Source organism: Vigna unguiculata, chromosome 10 (genome assembly GCF_037176805.1).
Source record: "Vigna unguiculata cultivar grain cowpea cultivar isolate G323 ecotype 2 chromosome 10, ASM3717680v1, whole genome shotgun sequence".
In the NCBI taxonomy this organism is placed as follows: Eukaryota; Viridiplantae; Streptophyta; class Magnoliopsida; order Fabales; family Fabaceae; genus Vigna; species Vigna unguiculata.
The window spans coordinates 34,990,393-35,015,080 of NC_140801.1; the positions used below are offsets into that span (position 1 = coordinate 34,990,393).

The 24,688-nt window shown below is 33.0% G+C and overlaps 2 pseudogenes; both read left to right on the forward strand.

Annotated features, from left to right (window-relative positions):
* Nucleotides 1–670: 670 nt before the first annotated feature.
* On the forward strand, nucleotides 671–4,243 carry LOC114165413 (uncharacterized; annotated as a pseudogene).
* An 86-nt stretch (nucleotides 4,244–4,329) lies between these two features.
* Nucleotides 4,330–24,343, forward strand: LOC146882433 (uncharacterized; annotated as a pseudogene).
* The last annotated feature ends 345 nt before the right edge of the window (nucleotides 24,344–24,688 follow it).

The window sequence follows — 24,688 nt, forward strand, 5'->3', positions numbered from 1 at the left end:
CCTTAGACCAAGATGACTACATTATGAGAGAGTTGCATGAGGGTATTTATGGATACAACTCAAGGGCGAGGACCATGCCGGCGAAAGTGTTGCGAGCCATGTACTTCTAGCTGACCTTAGAAACTGATTGCACCGAATATGTGAAGAAATGTATACCATGCTAGAAGCATGGTAATTTAATCCATGGTAAACATGAAGAGTTGTATCATATTTTCTTGTTGTGGCCCTTTGCCAAGAAGGGAATAGACATCAAAGGCCCCTTTGGTCTAGGAAAACGTCAAGTTCCTATTAGTCGACATTTACTACTTCACCAAGTGGATTAAGGCAAAGTCTTTAGCCATCATCACAACCCAATAGGTGTAGAGATTTGTGTGGAAAAATATTGTATGTTGGTATAAGGTGCTACATACTAATATAACAGATAATGAAAGACAATTTCTAGATAAGGGCGTAACCGAGTTCTATACCAACATTTGTATAAAACACATTACATGTTTTGTAGAGAACCCTCAATCGAACAGACAGGTTCAGGCTACAAACAAGATCATCTTGGTAAAATTATAAGAGGTTGGACTCAACCAAGGTGAGATGGTCAAAAGATCTGATAGAGGTGTTGTGAGCATACAAGTGCGCTCCTCAGTCTTCTACTAAAGAGACACTCTTCAGCTTGATGTGTGATATTGATTCCATGATTCCAATAGACATATGTGAGCCTTCTTCTCGACGACAAAGATATGACGAAAGTAGTAATGGAGATTGTCTTCATGTTGATTGGGATTTGCTTATTGAAATGCCAAAGAAAGCTCAAATCCAAGAAGTCGATACCAAGAAAAGGGCAACTAGAAAGTATAATTCTAAGTTAAAACTGAGAGCATTTCAGAATAGAGATTTGGTATGGCGTATGGCCAACAATGCCAGGAAAATTGAAGGCAAGTTCTCAGCTAATTGGGAAGGACCATTTCGGGTGGTACAAGATGCCGACAAAGGCGCTTACAGACTGGAGTATTTATCGGCCCAACCTATACCTAATACTTGGAATATAACCTAAAATTTTACTTCAGCTAAATCTTATAAGTCAGAGCGTACTCTTTCCTTCCTCAGTCTTTTGTCCTTAAGGAGGGTTTTGGTCGTGAAGGTTTTAGTGAAGCACTTCATCATGAAAATAAGTGGGTTTCCTATAAATATTTGTGATATTCATGATTGTTCTTAAAAGTTACAAGTCCTTGCACTTGAACATGTTCTCGATCTCTTGTGAAGAACCATCTTGGTCCTATTTTAGCTTGACAAATGATTTTTTAGATGGTTATGATTACTTCAATTTTAATTCAACATTACACCTAAAAGATCTAAGGGTTATCACTACATGAATTATTAGATTTAGTAACATTTTTCTATTACATTTATCTAAAATGTTACCTTATGAATAATTATAGTAATACTTCTAGAAAATGTTATCATAAGTACTTAAAAATGTTACTATAAATATTGTTATTATGATATTGTAACATTTTTAAATAAATGTTACTATAAATAAATAAATAAATAATTTTCATTTTTTTACCTTAATTGTAAAATTTTAAAATGATAACAATAAATTTATAATTAATTAATTTCATTATAATATTGAAATAGTTAATATTAATTTAAAATTTAATATTTTAAAGTAATATTTTAACTTATTTTAAAATTAAGGCATCATGCAAATTCACTTGCTTGGAAAACTTTTGATTCACTACATCCTGATTTTGCATTGGATCCACGAAACGTGAGGCTTGGGTTAGCAAGTGATGGATTTAATCCATATAAGACAATGAGTAGCAAATATAGTATTTGGCTGGTTGTTCTAATGTCATACAACCTACCTCCATGGGCCTGCATGAAGCAACCTTATTTGATGTTATCTTTACTTATTCCAGGTCCTTCTTCCCCTAAAAGTAGCATAGATGTCTATTTAAAACCTCTAGTTGATGAGCTAAAGGAGTTATGGGAGAAAGGAATTGAAACCTATGATGCCTCTAGTAAGCAATATTTTAATGTTCGAGCTGCATTACTTTGGACTGTGAGTGATTTCCCTGCCTATGCTATGCTATCAGGTTGGCGTACTAGTGGAAAGTTGGCGTGCCCTGTGTGTAACTATGATACATGGTCCAAGTACTTGTCAAAAAGTAAAAAGATGTGCTACATGGGTCATCGTAGATTTTTGGACTCCAATCACAAATGGCGGAAAAATAAGAAGTGTTTTGATGGCTATGAAGAATTTAGAGTTGCTCTGGTTCCATTATTAGGTTCTACTATATTGGAAAAAATTGGCGAAAGAGAAAATTTATTTGGAAATCCTCAAAAGAGGAAAAGAAATAATGTTGATTCATGGACAAAAAAAGCATATTATTTGAGTTGCCATATTGGGATACTAATTTGCACCGTCACAATCTCGATGTAATGCACATCGAAAAGAACATTTGTGAAAATGTAATTGGAACATTGTTGAATGTAGATGGTAAATCAAAGGATCATATCAAAGCTCGCCTTGACTTGGTAAAGATGGGTATAAGGCAGGACATTCACCCAATAGAAATAGAACCAAATAAATATTTGTTACCACCTACACGATTTACTCTTTCATCAAAAGAAAAGGATATCTTTTGTGGCATCTTGAAAGGAGTGAAGCTTCCAGAAAATTATGGGTCTAATATTTCTAATTGTGTTCAACTTGAGCAGCAAAAACTTCTTGGGCTTAAAAGTCATAATTTTCATGTTCTGATGCAAGACTTACTTAAAATAGCAGTACGAAGAGTTTTACCAAAAGAAGTCGCAAGAGTTTTAATTAAGTTAAGATCATTCTTCAAGATTTTATGCTCCAAAGTTATCAATGTTGAATTATTTGAATGTTTGGATGTTGAAATTGCATTGATTCTTTGCGAATTGGAAAGAATTTTCCCTCCATCTTTTTTTGTTATAATGGTTCATCTATCAATACATTTAGCATACGAAGCTAGAATTGCAGGACCCGTGCATTACCGTTGGATGTATCCAATTGAGAGGTAATTTGATTTATAGTTTTGTGCTTTTGTAGGTTTCTTCTAAATTTGTACTTAAGTTTTATACTTTTATGCTTATAGGTTTCTTATTAAGTTAAAGAACTGTGTGCGTAATAGACGTTATCCAGAAGGTTCTATTGCATAAGGCTATATAGCAGATGAATGTTTGACATTTTGTTCAAGGTACTTAGATGACGATATCCAAACAAAATTCAATAAACTAGCAAGGAGTTTAGATGGTCCTATAGGAGATGGAGTCATGACAAGTTTGGATCCTCTTACATGGGAGCAAGCTCATCGATATGTGTTATTCAATTCCGAAGCTATCAAACCATTTATCAAGTAAGAAGATATGCATACTCAAGAATACATATTATTACTACACTTTATTATAGTTTACTTAACATATATAACATATTCAATTTTTTTTATGTAGGCAACATGAAGAATTTGTTTTCAGTCACAATCGTCAAGGTTCAACAAGAAAATGGAATAAGGCTAAAGATCAATGTCTTACTTTTCATGAATGGTTTGAAGATCGAGTAAGGAATTTAGATGTTAGTGAAGATGTTAAATGGTTGTCTAAAGGGCCAAATACAGTTGCGAGAAGATTTTCTGCATATGCAATAAATGGCTACAAGTTTGTCATTGAAAGTCGTGAAAGAAAAACACAAAATTCTGGGGTTATGGTTGTTTCATCTACAATCAAGTTTAGAAGCAAGAAAGATGAACATCCGTTGGTAGAAAATGTTACCTACTATGGAGTTTTGAAAGACATAATTGAATTGGATTACTATGGACATTTCAAGTTTGTGTTGTTGAAATGTCATTGGTTTCCAATTAAACAAGATGGTTTTGGTTTGGTACTCATAAATTTTCGAAGGTTGATCTATGAAAATGATCCTTTTGTATTTGTATCTCAAGTAAAGCAAGTGTATTATACAAAAGACCCAAATGATGATTGGCATGTTGTTACTAACACTACCCCTAGAGATTTGTTTGATATATATGGGGATCCAGAGAATGAAGATGTGGAAAAGCACTTGGATGATCAATTAAGAAGTCCAATGTTTGATCAATTTACGGTTAATGAAGATGAAAATATTTGGTTTAGGGATGATGTACCTGGAATAACCATTGATGCAAGTTTAACAGATGAAGAAGAAACAAGAGAAGAACCTAGACAAGAGTCACTTGATGATTGAGTTCACTATTTAAATTGCTTGTGTTTTCATTTTTTTACAGTGGTACAATAAGGGCAAGAGGTAAAGTTTCATGGGCTGCTAGCTCAATGGAAGATACCCTTAATGATCAAGAAGTTCAAACATACACCAAGAAGCATAAGGCTTCATGGCCAAGTGGATCAATGACTGAAATTCTTAATGAGCTAGAGGAGACAGCATCAAGTCGTTGCCTAACACCCTTGGCACCCTATTTGATTAACGATGATAGTAAGTGTAAAGTACTTGATAATATATATTCTTTAGAAAAAAAATACAAAAACAAGATTATTCATTTGTCATTTATTAAAATAAGTCTTGTTATCAAGAAGAAAAGGGGTTCAACAAAGTGTCTTAAGACTCATGGTTTGAGTCATGAAGATCGCATTCAAGTCAACCTATTGGTCAATATAGGGCTGCCTTGAGCTGTTATTTGGGAACATTGGCTAGGAATGCACATATTGCTCTTTTGACATACACAACTTGGAGAGAGTTGAAAGATAATTGGGAGGATATGTGGCAAACAGTAAAGGTATCATTTTTTTTTCTTATCATTGATATATGTTTTCTGTTTATTTCTGAATTAGATCAATTTCAAGATAAGATAGCATTATTTATTTTTTTATGATGAAGACAAAGCAGCTCATACTTGATTTGTTTGTTTCAAGATGCAAATACAAGTAATTCTTTTATTTTATAAAGTTTGACACATCTTGTTCTGTATGTATTGTGTGTATTTTGATTCTTGCTAAAGTTTCCCCTCACCTCTGTAGTATGCTCTTCTTCAAGATTATGGTAACTTCATTCCTCTCTTTGTATATCAAACAAGATAAGGTGCCTTCTCATATTATCTTTACATTTAGGCCCTTTTGTGTAGAAACTGTATGAGTTAGGTTCCTTACATTACAAATGTATTTTAGTTCTGTTTTGATACTCTCCAAATGAGTGAATAAATGTGTCTTCAATCTAATGAAGTAAAACTTCTACAAAATATAATTTGTGTATAGAAGTTTCATAAATTTTCTGATGGTTGTTAAATTACTACAAATCATCACTCTATCTATAAATTTTTGGTTTTACTTAATGGGAGTTAAATGCTTATAACAACAAAAATTAAAGTCGAATTAGGGACTAGGACAGTTTATAAGTAATATATACATAAAAATTGTGAAAGGTTAAGTAAATCTTTGAAAAGTGATTTAATTTATAATCAAACTCATTAGAAGTTATGATAATGCCACATCATTCTTTACAATATTTTTTTCTTCTTTCGTAACTGTATATTGAAAAATCTTCAATCGATGATATTTATGATATTATCTTTCTTATAAATTGACAACATATAATATTTGGATATCAGCATAGTGACATCTTTATATTTAGATATTCGTTAATTTCCTTCAAAATGAATGTTTCTCTACCAATGATGAGTATATTTCTCGTAAAATACTTTGTTTACTTGTTTTTGAGTATGAGTATCGTCTGTATAATGAATGTGAAATGGCATCTACCTTTAAGTTTTAGAAAACCTTACTACAAGCAATGTTTGGAATACTTCTTCATTTTATTTAATGATGGGACAATGGTGTAACTGGTTATACCAGATTTTAGTCTAGAACTGCTAAACATGTTGGAATACATGTTGGTCTAGAACTGCTAAAACAGAACCAGTAATACTTCTCCACTGTTACTATTTATATCTCCTTTCGGCTAGTTCATTGTTTTAGGATTTTAGATGCAATTTGTTCTGTTTTATTTTGAACACACAAGTTATTTCTGAATTGATATTAATGTTAGTTCAAATACGTTTTGGTGTAGTCAAAATTTGATATAGAAGAATGTGGTAAAAAATGGGTCTTGCAAAGTATTGGTTCAAGTTGGAGGACTCACAAATGTCGCTTGAAAAAGAAGTTCTTTAAGCCAAACATGAAGGAGGAGTACAATTTAAAGAATCGACCATCCATTATTCCACTTGAACAGTGGAAAATACTTCTTAAGTTTTGGAAATCTAACATGGCTAAGGTAATAGTAATTTATAGTTTATTTTTTGCTATGTTATTTCCTCCTTATGCGATAGAGGTGCTATTTTTTTTCCTATTTGTTGGTATTGGATGTTAAGTCTCATATTAATTAGATGTTGAATTGTACATATTTGATCTTGTTTTCTACCTTTTGGCTGGGTTACTTTCTTACTTTGTGATTAAATTTTTCCTTTGCTAATGTGGTGTTTTTATTTTAAAGGAACGTAGTGAGAAGAATAAAATTAGCAGAGCAAAGTATACATTTGTCCATACCACTGGATCAAAAACTTTTGCAGAAATTCGTGATGAAGAGGTAAGAAGACTAGTTAAGGACAATTTTTCTAGTGCTTTTATAGGAAGATTGGTTGAACTAATCTTACATATTTTAATTTTAATAGAGGATGAAGAATGTTGATGCTAAAGAGCCCCCCCGTGTAGAAATGTTCCTTTTGACACATAAGCCAAAGGATGGAAATAAGACAAAGGATGGAACAAGTAGAATTGTTGTATGAACATCTCTATTATTTATACTTAATTTTGTTTGACACTTATAATTCTTTCAAATTAAGTATATGTGCTTTGATTTTCAGTCAGAGCTTGAGGAGGCCATTACTTTACACCTTGAAGCAGAGGAAAGCACAACTCAGGATGATTTATTTTCCCAAGTCTTGGGTAAAGAGAGACCTGGCTTTGTACGCACATATGGAAAAAGGGTTGCACCTACAGATTTATGAGGAACTAAGTCTACAATTGAAATCCATAAAATAATAGATGAAGTGAAAAGGAATGCTAGAGTAGAGATGCAAGAGGAGATGCAAGTAAAATTACAAGAACAAGTGGAAGCCATCAAAACTGAAATGTTTACTAGTTTTAAAACATTTTCGGCTCAGCTGCAGACATGCTTTCCAACAGTAGCAATTCCAGAATTTTCTATGTGGAATCCAAATATAAATGAAAGAGATATGAAGGTATGGTTTTATACAACATTTTAGGTCATTGTTTATTCGCATATTATAAATATATGTATCCTTGTAAATTTGTTTCATTTTTTCTCTTCAAATTTAGGACAAAATTAACTCTCATAGGAAGAAAAAGCGGAAGGAGGAAAAAGCTCAAAGGAAGCATGTTGAAAGGTAAATTCATCACATCTAATATCAATTAGTTATGTTTTTAGTTTGTTAATGAATTTTTAAAATTGATGTTAATTATCATTTTATAAATTTTATAGTAAATCAAAATTCTAAAGCAAAGAAGGCCAAAGTTTTAAAAGATTTAAATGTGCCCGAGCATCCTCCCACTATGTCTCCCAATATGGTAATTTTTTATTTGTTTCTTTACATATGATCACTGGCGGAACTTTAAAGGGACAGGGGGGAGCCACGACTCCCCCAAAATTTTTTGGAATTTTTTTAATATATATTTATATATATTTTTTAAATTATAATTATATATTATTTATATTAAGTTTATATTATGGAAAATAATAATAATAATAAATAAAATAAAAAATATAATGAAAATATTGATTTATAAAAGAGATTAGGGTTTCGTTTTTGTTATAAAAATTTTCTACCATGTAAGTTATTATGAAAGTGTGTGAGAAGAAAAAACTACAAAAAGATAGATTAGAAACGGAGGTTAGAATATAACCCTTAATTATGAAATTTAAGGATTTTGTGTTTTCCTACCTATGGTAAATTTTGTAAAGTTTTGAATTTATATAGGAGAGATGATAAATTTATATTAGAATAATTATGATAAATAGTAAAAGAATTAATTCTTTTTTTGAAGGAGGAAAGTTTGTGATAAACATGTAAAAAAATTGCATCTACGTTACATATCTCTAAAGTTTCTAGAGTTACATATAATGAATTTAAAAATTCATTAGAACGCGATTCGGAAAAAGTGTCATCAAATTTCACAATACTCACCAAATCAGATTGATGAGGTACGAAGGGTTTATCTAAAATGGTATTCATGGTTTGGTATCATGATATAATAATGAATGATAATCATATTTTTCAGAATTATACTATTATGTGTGCCTGTTTTGAGTAGAAGAAATGAAGAGAGAATGAAGAGTTTTTTCTTAACTAAAAAAATAAAAAATATAATTTGGCACCCCCAAATTTTTTGTCCAAGTTCCACCACTGCATATGATAGTAATACTTGTTTCTGCATGTTTTCCCATTCCCTTATTATTCATTTATTCATTTCTTAGTTAATCATTTTCCTTTGCATGTATTGTTCATACTTCAAGACATGATTCATATATATTTAATCATTCTCCCTTCTTGTATTGTTCAGTTTTTAGTGTATTTTCCTGTTGAGATTGAGATTGAATATATTGCTTGATGTGTGTATTGAATATATTGCTTGATGTGTATTAGGGGTTAAGTCATGAATATTTAAACAGACAAATTTTTGTGTTAATTTTAGTTTATGTGTTAAATTCACAGGGTAATCCTTTAAAAGGTATTCACAAACTAGTGGATCCAAGCCTTGAAGGAAGTTATCCAATTGAATCAGTTCTGAAGGTTAAAGCATTGTTTTTCTTTCAATAATAATTTAATACAATACATTCAATTTGATTTTCAAGATGATATAAGCCTATTTATTCTTAATTATGTTTTTTTTTGACAGACATTGAATGAGTTGAAAGCAAAGACACCACAAAAAGGAAATTTTAGTGGTGCTAAGCTCAAGAAAAGTGAGAAAAAAATAAGGACTTTGTCATGGTTGTATACATTGCTTGTATTTGCAATTGGTTGAGAACATATTTTTTTATCGTTGCAGACTTTTTTTCTTATTGTCATAGACTTTATTGTTGATGCCTAGCAAGTCATGATGCTACTGCAATTAGGTACTTGTTTGTAGCATTTTATGGAGCATTTTATGGAGCATTTTATGGGACAATTTATACAGTCAATATTTGATTTGAGTGGATACAGTATTCAAAAACTGTGGTTGTATTCAAATGAAAGAATTAGAATATTTTTGTGTTTGCATTTCTCTTTTGGGCTATTATGAAGCTTTTTCTCTTGCACAATTCACGTCAGGGGCTAGAATGCATAGTGTCAATAAGAAGCCTAAATTGAATTTTACCTAAATATTGTCGTAGGATTGTTTCAATTTAAAAAAAAAGTGTATTATCCTTATTTCTAGATAGATAAATTAGTAACAATTTTAAAATGTTACAAAAAGACAATTCATAACATTTCTTAATTGTTGTAAAATAAGATAATTGGTAACATTCATTTAAATATTACAAAATATATAAGTAACATTTTCATTAAATGTTAGAAAATGTATTGGTAACATTTTTCAAATGTTACAAAAAAATTAAATTCGCAACATTTTTCAGATGTTAATAAAGATGCTAATTGGTAACATTTTTAGAAATGATACTAATATTACGTCAAAATGTTACTAAAACATTTTGGTAACATGCACTATATATAACATGTGTATAAATGTTACCTTTGCAAATAGTAACATTTTTTTAGGCTTTATCAACATTTTTTAAATGTTATTGAAAGTAATATATGTAGTAGTGTTATTAGTATGGTTATGACATAGAGGCTCGGTATTCATAGCATGACAAAAAATTCTGAGTTAAAAAGGAGAAAGAATAGAAGGAAGACAAGCATTAAGAAAGAAAGATAATTCCATTCATATGATCCCAACCGGTCTATTCATCAAGTTATCGGCTTAAATGAATTCGGACCTCTATATCCAAAGAACTTTAAAAGAAAATAAAGAAAACAAAGTACAATGTTATCAAACTAATCTATGATGTCAAGGTTAATGTCTTCAGCATTCTGTTCTTTAGTTGGGAGGCGTAAATCGGATGGAAGAGTCAGCATGTGGGTAGTGGTTGAAGATGCCATCTAAGTATCGATAAGAGAAGTCATGTCAGCATCAATATTGTTGTCGGCGTCTTTAGTGGTTAGACCATTTCGGACAGCAGCTATCTTGTTAATGTCTATGAGAGTGCCCTTGAAGACATCCTTATTCACATCAAAGCGCTCATCTTGCATGAGGATCTGCAAGATGAATTCGGCCTTCCATAGTTCCTTCAAGAATCCATTCTTATGTTCAACATGAACGAGCTTCTGGTATTCAAAGGACTCGGTCTCGACGTCCTCACGAGCCTTTTCCTTTTCGACTAAAGCACATTTCATCTCTTGCCATTGGATTTCTCATTAGAGTCCAAGCATCGAGTCTTCCAGTTGTCCAACTATTTCTCTCACTCTTTTTTCTCATCCTTCATGGAGTTTTGTTCCTTCTGCCAAACCTCTTTGTCTGAGGCATATTGCTTTTTCAACACCGCCAAATCATTGACCATTTTGAGCTTCTCCTCATCCTCAATCTCCTTTTTCAATAAGCTTGTTAGTTTATGGTTGAATAAAAGTGTCCGGCTATGGAGCTCTAGGAATATCTGCATTAGGGTGTTCGGTTAATGCCACTCTTCACTAGGATTGCACTGAATGCTCTCCCACATATTAAGTTTTCTACCAACTAATCCACCTAGGCCAACCATCTGAAGCCCGGAACTACCCTCGCGTGGGTCAAACTCTATCCACATAGTCTTCCTATCTTCACCAGTTGTAACATCCTATCAGAAAATTATTTATTTAAAATTAAAATTCATAAAAATATTAATAAAATACTTTTTCAAAATGCGAAAAATTTAAACTTTATATTAAGCACCAAAATGTTTAAAACATCAATTTAAATCGTCCATACATATCCAAATTCCAAAGTCAAAATAAAATATCCAAGTTACATCTTCATAAAAATACCGTAGAAAATAAAATCCATGCAAAAGTCCCCAAGTCGACCCCTTCTTCGGCTCTAAGTATCCACGAGCTCACCTGCATTAACATCTGCTCTCATGTAACAAGTTACATAATCATCGTCAAATATACACATATAGGGTGAGCTCAAATAAAAGAAAATACAATATGAATTAATAACACAATGTCAACACATAACCCTTGTTAGAACTCCAATTCTTAATCCTTTACTTCCAAATCTCTCATTGGATGTCTCTTGTTTCTACACCATTTGATGATTACATTGATCGATCTTTGCTGTCACGAGTGTCTACTCGCCCCTCCGACTACAAGCCACCACATAATAGTCCACATGCGGGAATAAATTTGTCACGACCACAATTTGCGACACCAAGTGGAGTTCCTCAATAGGAACCGTAGTCCGTATTTGTCCCAAGACTACCAAACTCGTCAGATAACACCAAGGAGGGAAATCTTCCGGAACCCATCCATACGAGCCACGATCTCACACACTCCACTAGACTTCCAAAACCACCAGGCTACAACCTCGAGTGGCCACGTGTTACCCCAATACAAGTTGCACTCGTAATTGGGTCCCCAGCAAAGCATCGCATCAAGGCCTCCATCTAAAGTTGTGTAGAACTCTCTACGTAGTCTAACTCTACACCCGGAACCGCATGGCACCACTCACTCGATCGTTAGGCGAACTTGCGCTCCAGGCCGCCTGGCGGACACCTCACGCCGCCAGGCGCCTTCCAGGACCTATGCCAGTTTGCTTCCTCCTGGTAGCACAACTCCTTCCGCCAAGCGCCACACGTCCAGTGCTTCCCTATTTTTCCCCTTGTCGCCTGGCGGTTCATCCCATGTCGCCAAGCGCCACACCAATAACGTCACTAATACTGGTTTTTGGCATTTTGGAACTAGTTCTAAGGAACCCAAGCACTCAACACACCGTTCATATTTATCAATCATACTTATCCAATCATAATCATATGACTGAATCATAATTCACACATTCACATTCTCAAGGATTGCACAATGGAGATTATGTCACTACTATATTATTCTTGTAATTTCCTATACCCATATTAGTTTACCAATCAAACAAACCACACTGCATCTCAATCAATATCATATTTTGCACATAAAGACAGTAACCAAAACAGGGACAATAACCTTACCTTTATACTCACTTAGTTCCAACTGTCACATAATTATACCTATTATTAATTATCTTACATGCACATGCTTCCTTTCCACACACTCTACCCACTTTTATTTACTATTATACATATACAAAAATTCCAAATAACTTATCCATGAAAACCGAACGCGAAACATGATCACAAGCATCTCTACACTAATGAGCCGCTTCACGACAGTTCATGTATCGCTAGGCGGTGCATATAAATTCTGGGAAATTCCTAGATTTTCTAGCACCTGCACGAACCCTCAATCCCCACCTATCAGTTTCGTCGTGCGTTTTGGCATGTTTTAGTGTTCGATTAACATATATAGTTCAGGCTTATTCAATTTAAGATAAATTTCACAAAACGACACACCAATCATATCCAGAAAGTATATTTCTCTTTCTTTTTCTTTCGCAACCCACAATCCTAACATAAATTCTAACCCCCAATTTTGGCCATGATCATACAATTTCATCAAATACCGCAATCTTAGGCATCTAGTCACATTGACAGTCATACAATTATATATAGATTCAATCTAGGCATCTCAACATCACGGAAAACACCAGAAAATCAGAAGAAACTGGACAAGCCAGTTCGTGTCGCATGGCGGGCAACACAAAGCCGTCAGGCGATGCATAGAGAAACCTTAAAAAAATGACTCTGAAGACATGAGTCGCCTGGCGGGCCTTCAACATTGCTAGTAGGTTTCTGGAAATTCCAGAAACGCGAACTTACGTAAATTTTTGGCATAATCAATACATCTCATGCATTTCATACATCACATATTCATACAATTAAAAGAAAAACACAAAGTGGAACTCCCCTAACCTGGATTCCTTGCTTAAAAAAATGTTCTAGCCTTCTCCTTGATCTAAGTTATTCTCCCTTTGTCTGTGTCCAAATTCGTGGAACCTATCACTAGCTTTTCATCTCCCCAAATTCGTTCTCTAAGCATAAAAGTATATATATTATGGCTTTAATCTAACCAAGATTCGAACTCACCACTATACACTTACCAAATCAATGCACAACCATTCAACCAATTCATGTTTTGTGATAATTCCTATACACCTAGGAATTTCAAAACCATCCATCATGATCAAGCATATAATAAAAATAATCACACAAATGACATACATAGGACTGAAACTCAAGTCCTCTCGACACAATCAAGTACTCTCAACCACTTGAGCTAGTACAATTTCACGTCATGAAAGTTAGCATTTAATATCATAAAGGCTCCCACTACCCGCCTTTATTAAATAATTATTTATTTAATTTTTTTAATTTCCTCGTGTCTTACACTAGTTCCTTGAATTTTGGAAGGTTAGTTCTCTTTGCGGGCCCTTTGAGGGCAATAGGTGTCCACATGGCCTTTTAGGTTGGGCACCGAGGACCCTTCTCCCTATTTCTTGCTATCCTTAAGTATCTACTTTTTCAAATTGTGGAACACACCCTCAACCCCACTTTCTTCTTGTGTTGGGCCATTACACCTATAATATATATATATATATATATATATATATATATATATATATATATATATATATATATATATATATATATATTTAAAGTAGGTGATGATTAGTAAAATTCAAGTAAGGAAACATACTCAACATATCACGTCGAGACCGAGGAAACAAAAAATTTTAGGTTAAATAATCTCCTTCATCCCCATTTTGTAGGAAAATATCAAATAACTCTCTTTATTTTTATACGTCTCAATCTGGTCCCTATTTTTGAGAAATTTCATGCAAGCAAAAGTGGCGAATCTGGATAAAAAATTTTGTAGTGCCCAAAATAATATACTCAAAATTTATATATTTAATCATTGTCGCTAATATAAAAAAAGTATATATAATTTAGTATTGAAATCTCTTTGTATGTTTCTCTTTAGAAAAATGATAGTTTTGAAGTTGTATTTGAGATGAAAATTATTATAAATAAGCCTTTTCTAATTTGATATTTTCCCCCTCATTGGATATTCCCATACTTGAGAACATTTTCCTTAAAAAATAATTAATATGAAACTTTTCACCTATAGTTCTTTGAATCTGAAGAAAGCATTCATCTAATTCAACAATTGGATCCTTATTATTATGCTTAATAAAATGAATCTATTATTTTATTCTTCATCAATATACCTATTTACAAAAAATTAAGACTAAAAAATAATTTATCAAAATCTAATCGAGAATTGAGAGACGTAATTATTAATAGAAAAATATATGCTAAACAGTGGTTATGAGAAAACATATAGGACCCATGGCCCCCTCCCATCCTTCTAAGATCCGCCCCTGGCAAGGAGGTCCTTTCTACTAGTACGGTACTAACAACATTAAAGAGGTGTCACGTATCATTTTGTGTTTTTTTTTTTATATTTTTTTTATCTTTATTTATTTATTTTATTCTATAAATTTTTTAAAATATAAAAAAATTGCCACCTAGCAATGACAATATGATGTGGTAGAGACATTGTCATATGTCAATGTCACGTCAAGTGTCATCGTCTTAGTATCAATTTGATCCCTATATTTTTATTTTATCATAATTCAATCCCATTTTTTTTAAAATTGAGCAATTTTATCTCTCTCCAAATGGAAAGCAAATTTAGTTTTCATATAAATGTTATACAAATATTTTTCTTAATAATGATATATTTATTAAATATTTTTAACAAGATTAAGTTTATTTTTAATTTATTTTAAATTGAACTTTATTTAAAATTGATTTTTAAATTTTAAATTTGTTTGTTTTAAATTGTTATAAAATTGTTTAAAATTATTTTAAAAATTTATATTTTGAATTTATAAAAATTGTTAATTTTAAACCAACATAAATATTTTTATGAAATTATTTGAAATATAAATTCAAATAAAAAAATAATATTAAAGTATGATGAATAAAATATCTATACAAATAAAGTTCATTGTAAAATATAAATTTTGAAAGAATAAAAGAAGCCAATAAATTCATTTTAGTTTATGAATTGCAATTGATAAACAAGTTTAACATATTTTGTAGTTGAAATTAATTTTTAATTTGTTGTCTATTATTACTTTCTATTAACAACCTGTAAACAATTTTAAATAAAATTCAATGTAAAATATAAATTTAAATAAACTTAATTAGTTAACAAAATTAAAACAAATATTTCTTTAATATTTATATAAAAATTAAATTTGATTTCAAATTGGAGAGGGACAAAATTGCTAAATTAAAAAAAAAAAATTGAACTCAATTAAGACAAAATAAAAATACAGGAACCAAATTGAGATGAAGGTTATGATACTTGGCGTAATAATGACATGTGGCACCCCCACTGCTACATCACATTGTAACTGCCACGTGGCACGACGTTAGCTTAAGACGTGACAAATTTTTAGTTTTTAAAGAAAAATGAAAAGAAAAAAAATATTATAAAAACTAAAAATATAATAAACCGCAAATTGAATTGTGACACCATCTATAATGTTGTTAGCATAGTACTAACAGAACAAAACCTGATTGCATCAAATTTTTCAAAATTGAGTCCAAATTGAGTCGCATAAAAGTAAAGGGACGAGACATCAGAAAATGACCTTTGTCTCGACATATCACCATCAACCCTTCCCCCAAAGAAGACATACTAAAATCACTAGATTACAAACCTGATACCAATGAGCGCTAGAATATTGGAGTTCCTGAAAGGTTACCGACAATAGAGATAAGAATGACAGAGCAAGGTATCTTTCTCCAAGTTTTTAATCAATTGAAGCATTTTTCTACTATTATGATTTAAACTAATTTCACATGAGTTAAATAGGATAATAATTTTATTTGTCAAAATTCTCACTTCCCTGAAAAAGAAATTAATAATGATTGATTTCTTTTACCATTCCGTTAAAATCTACTTATGAAATAAAATTATGATACCAAATAGTGGAATTATTATTATGAATGTGGTAATGTTAACAAGTTTGTTTGACTAATAAGGATTCTAAATGTAACAACATATGGGATATACCGGTACAACCAAACAAAGAAGGAAATGATCGATCGATTGTTGAGAAGAAAACTGATCAGTCATCACTAAAATTAGTTAAACATATAATTAATCTAAGCAAGACAGTAAACAAGTTTAAAGGGAATTAGATCGTAATTAGGTCGTTCCGAATCATAAATCAATAAACAAAATTATAAATATTGGTCAAGTGTATAGTTGTTGGTACGTTAACTATGAATTTATTATAACATCAACTACTTTAACCGATCGAGTTCGATTTGACTTTAGATCAAAGCACCTTTAGTAGATACCATCGATCGATTGATGAACATATTACTCTAACATAGAGAGAATCGTATTGGAGTTAGCATACAAATAAATTATTTAAGGGCACATTCGACCCTACACCCGAAACATTTTGGCGCCCACCGTGGGGCCGAACAATCCTTTTCCAAAACTCATATGGTGTCCACTAGGAACATGAATAGTAGTGTTATGCCGGAAGGAGCTCAAAGTGACCAAGTAGACCCTATGTCAACACATACCCATCGATCAACTGACAAACATATTACCTGAACATAGATAGGATCGTATTAGAGTTAGTGCACTAACAAATCGTTTAAGTGGACTTTAATGTTGACATGTGAAGCCTGGATGGTGTGTCTCATGAGGATCTAATGAAGCTTTGTTGAATTACTTAGAGCCATTGCTTTGGAATCATGCGTTCATTGATGAAGTTATGGAGATTTGATGGTATTCATGTTTGACAAGCTTTAAACGTGTGCCCTCCACATGGATTAATCACTAGGAAATAATGCTTGATGTTTGTAATTCACATTGTAGACCTTGTAGCATTAGTTTGATGTAGTTGGTCTTTATTGTGTTTTTTAATCTGTTAAAATAATTTACAATAGGTTAAAATGTGTCTTTTAATCTGTTGAATGGATTTTCAATAAGTTAAAAGGTTAGTTGTAGTAGTTCTAAACTGTGACTTATTCAATAAGTTGATTTATGTTTTAATCGACTGATTTCACTTAAGTTAAGTGAAATCAATCGATTGAGTTGAAAATCAACTTGTTGAATTTCATAACAGTTTGACTATAATTATTGTGATTTTTGAAAGAGAGGTAACTAGACCATTTTTGAGCACGAAACTGTTCTGGAAACCTTATAATTCTCTCTCTTTCGTGATCATTCAAAGTGCAGCTATTGAAGATTGATCTTGGATGAATTCTTGGAACTTTTAGCTTGTGTTTGAAGCTTGGAGAAGGTGTTTGTGGTAGGCAGGGGTATGCTACCACTAAGGTTTGATCTTTCTCAAGATTTGTGTGTGCTTGGTGGTTTTCCAAGTCTGCAAGAGGTGTCTTGCTGTGTTGTTGTGATTCTTGTGTGATTCAAGAGTCTTTAGTGTGTGTTTTGCTTATTTTGAAAGTGTAAGAGAGTAAACTTTGTAAATCTTTTGAAATAGTGCAAAGTCAAGCTCGGGTTGCCTTGACAAACTGGGTGTAGCTCAGGTTTGAGTGAACCAGTATAAAAATGTTGTACTGTAATCTTTTCTCTAACCCTTCTCTCTTGCATTGTGATTTAAAGATTAAAGAAATTGGATTTAAACCATCTTTTTGATATTTTTGACTGTTTTGATGGCATCTGCAGTACTAAGCATGTTTGCATAATCAATTAGAACCTGTCTTGATTGTTCTTTTACATTGTTCCTGCTCTAAATTGTAAATCTGCATTTCTACATTTTTCCCAGTATTTCAGTCGACTGTTTTTCTGATTCAATCGATTGATTATACCAGTACAGGTTCTGTCTAGTAAAACCAATCGACTAACTCTATTTTTGACCGATTGAAAGTATATTGTATAGAGGTTTTTGCATCCAAACTTGGTGATCCAATTGATTAAATTAAAATAGTTTGAAACCTTCAAAAGACATTCTATTTTTTAACTAGCCAATTCAACCCACCTTCTTGGCATTTCAACCATTTCAAAACTAACAATTGGTATCTATAGCTAGGTACTTGAAATTTGCTCAAGTAAGATCCTAATTCTGTTTTTGAACTGCTTTAAATGGCTAAAAACAAGTTACCCTTTGTTGAAGGTGCCTCCATTCATAGACCCCCTATGTTTAGTGGCATTAATTACCAATTTTGGAAAATTAGGATTAAAATCTTTATTGAATCAATAGATTAAGGGATATGGGATGCAATCATAAATGTGTAGGTTGATAAGCCTTGGACTCAATGGACTGAGGAAGAGAGGAGAAGAGCTTAATATGATTGCAATGCTAAGGATATCCTCATGTCATCCCTCAATGTTGATGATTTTTTTCGTGTTTCACAATGCAAGAGTGCCAAGGAGATATGGGAGGTTCTTGAAGTGACTCATGAAGGAACCAATGACGTGAAGAGAGCAAGGAAGCATGCCTTAATTCAAAAGTATAAGCTATTCAAGATGCAACAATGAGAGTCTATATTGGATGTACAAAAGAGATTCACTCATATAGTCAACCATCTCACAGGTTTGGGTAAGGAATTTGACAAAGTGGAGTTAAACATCAAGGTGTTGAAGTGTCTTGATAGATCTTGGCAACCAAAGGTCACGACTATCTCAGAAACAAGAGACTTATCTACATTGAATACAATTGCATTGTTTGGTAAGCTTAGGGAGCATGAGATTGAGATGCAAAGGCTAAATGAACCAGAGTCAAGTGAGAAAAAGGTAAGGAACATAACCTTAAAGACAAGCACCAAGAAGAATGAGGAACCCGAGGATGAGGTGGCTGAATCAAGTTATAGTGAGAACTTGAATCTCTTTATCAAAAGGTTTGGTAAGTATCTCAAAAGGAAATGTAGCAAAGGTAATCTCAAGAGGTACACTTCAAACAAAATGAATTAAATTCTTGTAATTTCACTTGTAATAATTGTGGAAAACAAAGACATATCAAAATTGAATGTCCAAATGCTAACAAAGAAAATAAGAAGAATATTGATAGGAAAAAGGAGAAGAAACCAAAGGAGAGACGTGCATATATTGCATGGGAGGAAAATGATGATTCAACAAGTAGCTCTTCACATGAAGAAGCTAATTTGTGCCTCATGGTTGGTTATGAGTCATCCTCTTCAAGTCAAGTAAGTTCTCTAGATAAAAATGACTACCATCAACTGTTGCATGATTTTAAAGAGTTGCATAATGAAGCAAACAAGATTTTTGCATTCAACAATCGATTCAAAGGTTTAAACAATTGGTTGGAAAATAGAGTCGGTTAACTGGAAAAAGAAGCAACTGATTTAAAAACTGATTTTGAACATTTGGAAACAATTTAAAATAATTCAACCAATTGTTTTGGAAATAAGTCGGCTGAAAAACCTTGTTAAAACTGCACAGTTTTAAAAAATCAAGTGAAATACCTTTTGAAAACATGTGTTAAGTTCACAAGAGGGGAAGCAAACTTAGAAGATGTTCTTGGTTCTCAAAACTATGTGTTTAGCAAAGCTGGACTTGGTTACAATCCTACTTTCCAAAAGAAAACCAAGAAGTTCTCTAGTTTCTCTTCAAAAAGTAAGCCAAATGATATGTCATTCATTTATTGCAACTATTGTATGCAAAAGGTCATGTTATTAAGAACTGCTATGCTAGAAAATATGATGTTCCTACAGGGGTTATGAAATGGATCCCAAAAGGATCTAAAAAGCAATTACCATGATGGACCCAACCTATAAAAGAGTACCAAGTAAACCAAATATGTTTTGCAAGTCATAAAAGGTTATAAGAAAGATTTGTGGTACCTTGATATTGGTTGTTCGAGACATATGACAGGTGATAAGACCAAGTTTGCAAAGTTGGACTTAAAGAAGGAAGGGTTTTTAACCTATAAAGACAACAACAAAGGGAGAATCCTTGGAAATGGAGTCATAGGCAATGGATCCTCTTTTAACATCAAGAATGTGCTGCTAGTAGAAGGGTTGAAACACAATTTGATAAGTATAAGTCAACTATGTGACAAAGGCTTTAAAGTCATGTTTGATCCAAAAAATTGCTTTATATATGATGCATGTGGTACCATTGTTTTGATAGGAAAAAGAGCTAACAATATATACCTACTTAATCTGCATCATGCATCATTTAGCATCCATTGTTTGCTTATAGAAGAGCATGATACTTGGCTATTGCATAGGAGACTTTGTCACATACACATACAACATTTTAATCTGCTGAATAGAAAACAGTTGGTTGAAGTATTACCAAAACTCAAATTTGAGAATGATAAAGTGTGTGAAGCATTTCAAAAAGGAAAACAGACCAAGATCTCTTTTAAACCCAAAATGTTGTTTCAACTGAAAGACCTTTAGAGTTGCTTAACATGGATTTATTTGGTCCATCTCGAACTATGAGTCTTGGTGGTAATCTTTATGCATTAGTCATAGTTCATGATTTCTCTAGGTACACTTGGACTTTGTTTTTAGTTGCCAAAAATGACATTTTTCATGCCTTTAAAAGACTTGCCAAGATACTTGAAAATGAAAAGAGTTTTAAGATAGTGTCTATTCAAAGTGACCGTGGTGGGGAATTTCAAAATGAAAGATTTGAGAACTTTTGTGAAAAGCATGGAATTAAGCATAATTTTTATGCACCAAGAACCCCACAAAAATTGGTGTTGTTGAAAGGAAAAACAGGTCACTTGAGGAACTAGCTAAAACTATGTTAAATGAAAACTCACTACTTAAGTACTTTTTTGCTGATGTGGTCAATATTGCTTGTTATGAGTTTTTCCAAGGGAGGAAGCCTATTTTAAGTCACCTAAAAGTATTTGGATGTAAGTGTTTCATCTTAAACAATGGCAAAAAAAGTCTTGGCAAATTTGATGCATAAGCGGATGAAGGTGTTTTTTTAGGCTATGCTATACAAAGTCATGCATATAGAGTCTATAACAAAAGGTTAATGACTGTTGAAGAGTCCATGCATGTTGTATTTGATGAAACTAACCCAAAGTTGCAAGATCAAGGGTTAAAGAATGCAGATGAAGAAGATATACTACAAGAACAAATTTCTACTGTAGAAAAGCCCTCTATTGCAAGAAATCAATCGGCTGAAAAGGAAAAATAGTATACTGAAAAAGCTGCAGACAACAACTTACCTAAAGATTGGATTTATCCTAGAGATTTATCAAAGGACAACATTATAGGTGATATCAAACAGGGAGTATCTAATAGACGAAGACTTGTATTTTGTGAACATGTTGCTTTTGTATCTCAAATTGAACCTAAAAATGTGAATGATGCTTTGAATGATAGTAATTGGATTGTTGTTATGCAAGATGAACTCAATCAATTCACAAGAAATGATGTGTGGTTTCTAGTGCCTAAAACTGATGATAAGAATATAATTGGAACTAAATGGGTTTTTAGAAACAAAATTGATGAAGATGGTAACATTGTAAGGAACAAAGCTAAACTAGTTGCTAAAGGTTATAATAAAGAAGAAGGGATTGACTTTGATGAAACATATACATCTGTAGCTAGGCTAGAAGCTGTGAGATTACTCTTAGCATATGCTTGCATGTGTAAATTTAAATTGCATTAAATGGATGTGAAAAGTGCATTCTTGAATGGTTTCCTAAATGCAGAAGTGTATGTATCACAACCTCCTCGCTTTGAGGATCATCTCTATCCTAACCATGCTTTCAAATTGAAAAAGGCCTTATATGGTTTGAAACAAGCACCACGACAATGGTATCAAAGGCTACATAACTTTCTTTTATCAAAAGGTTATGCTAGATGTGTAGTGGATAAAACACACTTCATTAGAAAGCATGAAAGTGGTGTTATACTTGTTTAAGTGTATGTTGATGATATCATCTTTGGTTCAAATAACAACACATTGTGTGAAGAGTTTGAAGAATACATCGTGTATGTCAAAGTACGAATATGAATATGATGAAAATGTTGAATTATAAATTTATCATCCAACTCCCTAACGTCTTTGTTTAATTTTGTGAACTTCATAAAGTTTCCCAATTTTTTGAACATTGAAAGTTTTATCATAAGAATTTAAAAAAAATTAAAAAATTTTAAAAATTTTAAAAAGAAAAAAAATAGGTTGGCTCGCGGGCCCACACTTATGCGGGACAGGCTAGACTTTTCAACCAGCATTGAAAATGCGGGGCAGGGCGGGCTGGCCCGCATTGTGCAGGTCAAGTGTGGGCTAGGCCAGTCCGTATTACCACCTCTAGTAAATAGGTTGTCCCTGTAAAAAACTCTATGAAGAAATCTATAAATACAGGTCAAATATATAATTGTTGATATTATACATTTATTACTATATTAATTGCTTTGATCGATCGAGATCAAACTGATTTTAGTATCGAAATACCTTTAACAGGTATTCACCGATGAACTGACGAACAAATTTTCTGAAGAGATCTTTTGAAATTAGCATACCAACAAATTTTTTTAAGTGGACATTCGACTCCACCGAAACACCAAATATATTTTGTAGTGTGATAAAAACTAACTTATAAATATATTTAATATCCAAAAATAACTCAAATTCGTAGAAATCTAGAAAGAATATTATTTGGGTAATGGTCAAATCAATGATTTTAAATTTTAAAAAAATCTAAATCCACAACGGAGTCCATATAAGTGCTTTCTTAAGTTTAGCTCAATTGTTCTAAGGGAATAATTTATATTATTTACTTTTTTTAAACCAACGTTGAATAAAAAGTGTTATACACTCAAAATAGTTAAAACTAAATTCTTAAAAAGTATATGGCAGCAGAATAAAAGAAACCTTTCTAGGGCAACGCCGTTGAAGGAATCAAAAGAACGGTGTTAGAAAATAATTCTAACTTAAGGTGTAGAGATCAGAACAAATGTTGTTATATTAACACTCTAAAATGAACTCAAACTATAGTTAACACGATTTTAGTAAAAATTTATAAAAAGTATTTATTAACTGCGAATTATGTTTCAGTTTGAAAGTTTTCAATTCATCAATTACTTCTGCAAAGCCTTGACTCACGCACTATAGAAAATTCAACCCTCAAATTTTTATAAATATAATCAACGTCTATAAAATAAAAATATTGATACAAAATTAACATATTATAAACTATTCCTGCGGAAACAAATAAGGGATGGTAGGGAACACAAGTAATATCTTATCTCAATCCTTGACCTTTCGAACTAGCTTCCTCTTGACGTGTACATATCATCTCTTGACGTAGGCAGTTTGGACCCTTAAAGGGTTACCTGCAGAAAGGGCTCTGACGTGATGGTATGGTATGGTAGTCCCCTAGTCTTGAGATGTGATGAACATTGCTAAGACTATGTCAGAAGTGATGGAAGTAGGTGGAGGGGTGTCAGTTGTCAAGGGTCCTATCAAAGGAATAGTCCATCTCTCTTGACGAAATGACGGAAGTGGCCGGCGCAGATCAATTCTTCTATGTTGTCTTGAAGCGCCTTGCACTCATATGTGGTGTGACCGTTGTCTCGATGATATTTTCAATGCTTTGTCATATCTGCATTGGAGGGATTAAAGGTTTTACGTGGTGGTGGTATGAGGTCCGCCTGGAGTGCTTCATCGAGAAGTCGTGATCTAGGGACGTTTAGCGGGTCGTATTTGGAGAATCGTGGCGGTCTAGGCTCTTTGGGACTAGATTCAGTGAGGATGGTTTGTCTATCTTAGCGGCTGAGGGTGTGTAGTTAGTGTAGAAGTTGGTTCTTAAGGTCTTCATCTCCTCCATACGGATGTAATCCGCAGCACGCAGTTTAAGTTTGTGCATGGAGGCTGGAGGTCGAAGATAGACGTTATCAGCAAACAGACCAGGTTTCAATGTAAGGGCCATACATTGCAAGATCATCTCTTGGGTGAGGTTTGGCATTCAGAGGGCGGCCTTGTTGAAGTGGTCTATAAAGGCCTTGAGCGTCTTCTCTTTCCTGTTTGATACTGAGGAGGGATATGGGAGTAGCTTGATGAGGGCAACTACCGGTGAAGTGGGTTATGAACAGGTGGGAAAGGTGTCGAACTGGCTTCCTCTTGACGTGTACATATCATCTCTTGACCTAGGCGGTTTGGACACTTAAGGGGTTACTACGGAAAGGGCTCTGACGATCAAGTCAGCAAAAGGTTCTCAAAAGTCAAATCTCATATTAGGGAATTAATAAAAGCGTACCTTTAATTGTTGGGGTCCACATGTATTTATAGAGTCATTAATTGTGTCTTTCTCTTTTTTTGGGTTGGGCCCCCCTTTAGCCATTTTGGGCCAATATTCATACTCTATCTTGGCCTGGTCTGAGCCCAAGTTATGGATATCTGCGAGGGACTTAAGTTCGAAGTTAACAACCCTTTATTACAATGTAACCTTTTATAGTAGGCGGCCCAGGCCGATATGTAATCTTGTTTAGTTAACTATCCATCTATTGTTTTCG